The sequence below is a fragment of the Lacerta agilis genome, chromosome 12 (genome assembly GCF_009819535.1).
Source record: "Lacerta agilis isolate rLacAgi1 chromosome 12, rLacAgi1.pri, whole genome shotgun sequence".
NCBI classification, from domain to species: Eukaryota; Metazoa; Chordata; class Lepidosauria; order Squamata; family Lacertidae; genus Lacerta; species Lacerta agilis.
Window position 1 is genome coordinate 22,004,554 of NC_046323.1, and position 6,000 is coordinate 22,010,553.

The following is a 6,000-nucleotide window of genomic DNA, read 5'->3' on the forward strand; positions in this document are numbered from 1 at the left end:
GATGTTTAACCCACATGTTTAGTGCTTGGGTAGGAAACGAACAGAGCTAATCTGGCCCTTTTGTGATGGTCCCTCTGAGCTACTGTTTTTAGGAGGCTGCAGAGGAGGCATGATTTGGCTAAAATTGGGAGGAGTCAGGGGTAGGATTGGTGCATTCATTTTGTTGTTGTTGTTTCAGTCATGTCCGACTCTTCGTGACCCCATGGACCAGAGCACGCCAGGTCCCTAAATTAAGGCCCCCAAATTAAGGCCCCCCAAATTAGCATCATAACTGAGACCCTAACATGAGTCCTAGGCAGGGCCGTCTTAAGTATATCCGGTGCCCTGGCGCAAAGATCCCTCCAGCGCCCCTCGCACTTCGCCAGGCAGGGCCAGGCGCTGCCGGCAGCCAGAGGGCGTGGTGCACAGGAATGGCGAGCTCGCGCTCTGCTCATGGAAGGGGCAGGTGGCGGCCTTTCAGCGAATGCGGGAAAACGGTGGCGGCGGCAGCAAGTAAGCCCCTCTGAGCCCCACTGCGGGGAGGCGCTGAGGGATCCCATGCGGGACGCCTCTTGCGCAACTAGCGCGCAGTCCGCATGGGGCGGCGGGAGTCCAGCAAGCGGTTTCCAGAGCCGCGAAGAGGAAGTGGCCGCTGAAGCGCCCCAGGCGGCGATGCTGCGGGGAGCGGAAGACGGACTGGCGGAGGGGATTCCCCACCAGGCAGGACTCGCCAAGGAGGAGAAGCGAGGCGGGCTGGTGATCCCGGCTACGTCCACCAGCCTCTTGGCACAGGGCACGGCCTGCACGCTGCTGCCGGAGGAGCCCGACGCATCTCTTGCATGCAGCGGATTGGCGCGCACACCGCATGGTCGCTCCGCAGAAAATCCTCTGGGCGGGCGCGGATGTTCGGCTGCCTGCCAAGCGCAGCCCAAGGTGGGCGAGGGCGACGCTGCCGGCGGGGCTGGAGGGTGGAGGCGCCCTCTAGGCCATGGCACCCTGGTGCCTTGCGCCAGTAGGCTCAATGGGTATGACGCCTCTGGTCCTAGGTCTTCCTTGGTCACTCCTGCCTTCTAGCAACTGTGCTCATGGCACACTGTAGAAGACACATGCAACGCCTCCTACTACAGAGCCACTTGCAAAGTACTGGTATTTCCTGTGAACCGACTCCCAAGGGAAAGAGGAAGCAACAGCCACTTAGGGCACTGTAGAGGCAGGAGAAATACCTCTTCACCTGAGATTGTGTCATCTCTCTATCCGTAATTACTCCACTATGCTGAGGGCTACTTCAGATTTTCCATGCTTCTGACTAATGCCAAACAGTTATTTAGGTAAGTGTGGGTATACCAGACGTGGCATGCAATTAAGGAGCCATGAGAATCGGTGAAATAAATCACTAAAGATAAAAATCGAGAAGCAACGGCTTGCTGAAGGAGCAATATAGTAGGGGGAAATGGAAGAATACTACAAGACAATGTCTGGATGGCCACAGGTTCCCCATCTCTCTTTCTCATGCACAAGCAGAATGGTGCAACATTCCTGCCCGGACCTATGCATGCTTAGAATAAAGGAAAACACAGAGAAAGCTCCTTGGAAAACCATGGTTTGCTGTTGCAGCAAAATGTGGCAAACTCTGGTATACCCAAACCATAATTTGCTCTTCAATCAGCCTCTCAAACCAGTGTCAAACTGTTGTCCGGGATCCTGGTTTAAGAGTAAACAATGACTACAGCAAACCAGAAATTGCCGCCTTTGAACGCAACAACAAACTCTGGCTTGCCAACAAACCAGAAGTCAGTTTAGAAATCGCAGCATGTGAAGGGAGGAGGGTGAGGGAGCATGTGTGTCTGAGGCTCCCAGGGACCCTGCTTGTGAGTTGTAACAGAGGGGTAGAGAACCTTAGAAACCGCCAGATGTTTCTAACGCCAGCAGGCATGGTCAATGGTCAGGGATGATGGGAATTGTAGTTCAGCAAAACCTGCAGGGCTAAAGGTTCCCTACCCTTGATGTAACGCCAAACCGCAGTTTGGCGTTACATCTGCGTATGCACAGGACATTGATAGGTAGACCCAGATGGGTGTTCTTTCTTTATTACTTCCAATTAGGCCATCCTAAATAAATTAAATTTTATTCCATGGATTATTAACACAGAATGAGAGCTCTTGACTGCAAAAGTATTTATCTTAGGCTGCCTATACAGCCACTGTCCACAGCTTTTCTTTTCTTTTTGTTACAGACAGATGCCAACAACAAAAAGTATTGTTTACTATTATCTAAGTGGCACTCCTGTTCATTTATTTGACTTGGACAAGCAAATGTCCCAGAATCAGAGAAGGCACAGCCATAAGCATTATCTAGCTGGAACAGTTCCTCTTACCTAAGTGTCAATGGGTACAAAATTGAGCAACAGGCAAGAAGACACATTCCTTTGACTTACTTGCTTGCTAATGAGGACAGACCAGTTGCCTCCATAGAATAGCAAACCATGAGAGTAGAATCACAGATTTGGGGTGCTTGGCACCTGAATTTTCTCCTACATCAACTGATTTCCTGAAATGTTGGCTGGGAACAGCTTAAGAATTTTTGAAGAACAGCTAAAACAAACAGTCTGCTTCCTGCTGATAGCATCGCCGCCTATTCCAGGGGTGGGAAACCTGTGACTTTCCAGATGTTTTTATAGAATCACAGAGTTGGAAGGGACCCTGAGAATCATCTGTTCTAACCCCCTGCAATACAGGAATATGCAGCTGTCCCTTATGGCAGACACGTCCAACAGGTAGATCGTGATCTACCAGTAGATCACTGGACGTCTGTGGTAGATCACTGGCTCCCCCCAAAGAAGCTCAACAACTTTGGCTCCCCTAAAAAAAGCTCAACATTTTTGCCTTGCACCCCCAAAAAGTGGGGCTTTCCTCCTCCGTCAAACAAGCTCAACATCTTTGACCTGAACCCCTAAAAATGGGACTTCCTCCTTCCTAAAAGAAGCTCAACAACTTTGATCTGAATCCCCAAAAAGGGGGTAGATCACTGCCAGTTTTTAACTCTGTGGGTAGATCACAGTCTCTTGAGAGTTGGCCACCCCTGCCTTATGGGGATCAAACTTGCAACCTTGGGATTATCAGCACCACGCTCCAACCAACCAAGCTAGCCAGCCCTTGCTGGACTTCAACTCCCATCAGCCTCTTCCAGCATGGCCACTGGTCAGGGAGAATGGAAACTGTAGTAACGTGAATGGCCACTGGTTCCCCATCCCTGGCCTATTCTGTGATCTAGGGTTTCCGGACACAATCGCAGCAGTTCCCTTTCTGTAAATGGCCCACAACTTTTATTACTTGCTGTGGCAGCAATGCATATTATACCATATGTATCAACACAGTAATCTCAAAAAGAAATATACAGTAAATCTCAAGTGCATCCATTAGTACTTACCCAGGGGTAATGGGAGCTTGTTTTGTACACGCAACCTTGCTGATCGGATTTAGCAGGCAATGACCCAAAGCGGATCAGTCAAAACTTCAAACGTTTGTTGAAAACTACAAGAGATGCAATATAAGCGCATTAGTTGCTGGTACGCGAGGCCATCTAAATTGCAGCTATTTCAAACGTGCTACAGTTTCCACTGATGGAAAATACTCGCCAGGTAAGTTCCAGTTTGCTGCCTGTGCTAAATTCTCAGTCGTATTATACAATGCCCAATTGCACAAGATGCCAAAGTTGTTTTTCTTAACCTTTAACCTTTGAACAATCCCACAGGTCCACACAGGGAGCTACGGTTCAGTTTACTGCTAGCTGCCCGGCTGTGTTTGACCAGTAAGTGGAAGTCGCCTAAGCCCAGTGCAAACTGTCAACACTACAGCAAATACAGTAGATGCAGGGAAGCAGTTCTCAAATTATGGTCCACAAACCACTGCTACATCCAGGTGGTCTATAATGTGCCTGTGGACATGTGTTTGAAGATCAGAGATGGCACACCCATTGCAATAAACAGCTGTACCGATTTGTTTTAATTAAAACACATTTTTTTCCAAAAGTTACAATACAGCATTTGTCCACTGCCATAGTATGACAGAATGATCACTCCAATCCTCAATCCCTCATCGCTGTCATGTTGGCTCGTCAAACAGAATTATAGGGTCACAGAATTGTAGAGTTGGAAGGGACCCCAAGGGTCATCCAGTCAACCCCCTGCACTGCAGGAATCTTAACTAGATCATCCATGAGCATGACAGATGACCATCCAACCTCTGCTTAAAAACCTCCAAGGAAGGAGCGCCTACAACCTCTCTCAAGGGAGACCCTCAAAAGGATCCCAACATCCGATGTAATTTACTACATCAGTCTGATTGTATTGCTTCTATTATACCTTATATTGTGCTTCACTGTATTACAGTTTGTATTCTGTGACATGCAATAAATACAATCTATAAGAAACAAAAGAAGCAACAAAAATACAATTAATGGTTGTACAGCATCTAGCACAGTACATTGCAATTGCTGCCAAAAGCAAAAAACTTCCTATCACTTCCAGACTTTACGTCACCCCATCAGCTGTGACAAATGCTGGGCTGGGCACGCCTATGAGGTGACCCACAAACTGACCTCGTGCATTTTCCTCTTTGGTAAAGAGCTTTAATCTCCAGAGGTGAATCACAGTGACGTTCCAGCAAGACGAGCAAAGGCAGCGCTGTTGCTGTTGCTGTTCATAGAATCATAAGAGTTGGGAGGCATCACCAGGGTCATATAGTCAAACCCCCTGCAATTAAGGCATATTTTCACCAAACATGGGGCTCCAACACATGACCCTGAGATTAAGATTCTCATGCTCTACCGACCGAGCTATTACTACTATTACTACTACTACTTCTACTACTACTATTCTCCTGTATTCACCTTTTCACCCTGAGCACCAGCAACGTGCTCAAAACAAAGGCACCCTAGCCAGAAAGCCACCAGATCTCTTTAAAAAAATAATAATCCTCCGGGGCTCTTCTTAAAGACTCCTGCCCTACGCGCACTCAGGACCGCGGGTGTTGGTTTGAGCCCTACGATGGGCAAACGATTCTTGCAGGGGGTCGGACTAGCACTAGATGACTTTCAGAGGTCCCTTCCAACTGTATGATTCCTGCCGCTGCCTTCCAAGGAGGCATCGCTAGCGGTCGGGGAGAGATCGGTGTAAGTCAACCTCCTGGAGGGGTGACGGCGGGGGAGAGACCATCTCCAGGACCAGACCTGGGGAAAGACCCGGTTCCGACGTTCATCGCGCGCGGCGCGTTTGTCCCAAGAGGGGCAGCATCAGCGAGCAAAGCCCACCCAGCTGGGTTTCCCCGTAGAAACCGAAACCGCGAGGCAAACCGAGGCGATTTTGCCCTGCCTGGTGGGGCTTCTCGGGGGACTTACCTGGGCGACGTTTCCCGCAACGAGACCGGCGGCGGCGGCAGCAGCAGCAGCAGCTCGAGATTGTGCGCTACCGTCGCTAAGACGCGCCAATAAATGAACAAGAAGCAGCCGCCAAGGCGACTTCGGGGCATGGGCGAAGAGCTTGCAGACACGTGATCGCCGGCGAGAGGAGGAGCCGCGGAGGGCGGTGTCACGTGACGTGATTGCGCCGAGGACCCGAGGGGGGGGGAGGAGGGGAGAGAGATAACAATGGAAGGTGGCTTGATCAGATAGACCAGGAGGAAGGTGGGGTGGCGGGGAAATGAAGGGGAATCCGGATTGCAGCCTGCCTGGGTCACGCTTGTTTGATAAGGAGGCGCCGAGGGCTTGGGAAGATCAATTCAGTGGGGAAATGCTTTATTTAACAGAAGCCACTTTTTTAGCGCTACACATTTAGCAGAAGTCACATTCTTTTAAATTACAGGTGGGTAGCCGTGTTGGTCTGCCATAGTCGAAACAAAATAGGAAATTCTTTCCAGTAGCACCTTAGAGACCAACTGAGTTTGTTCTTGGTATGAACTTTCGTGTGCATGCACACTTCTTCAGATAACAATATATATTATATAATATGCAACCATTGTGCAATTA

General features: G+C 49.5%; 1 protein-coding gene across 2 annotated transcripts in view; it reads right to left on the bottom strand.

The window, feature by feature from the left end:
* SNX10 (sorting nexin 10) overlaps window positions 1-5,397 on the bottom strand; it is a 50,742-nt gene extending 45,345 nt beyond the window's left edge. Inside the window, exons 1-2 of one of the 2 annotated variants that reach the window (XM_033165480.1) lie at window positions 5,374-5,397; window positions 3,406-3,509 (exon numbers count right to left, since the gene is read on the bottom strand). The gene's annotated coding sequence lies outside the window, so the exon portion shown is untranslated. Of the gene's footprint in view, window positions 1-3,405; window positions 3,537-5,373 lie in introns of those variants that run through there. The other variant, XM_033165479.1, reaches the window with a different exon arrangement.
* Window positions 5,398-6,000: the final 603 nt, after the last annotated feature.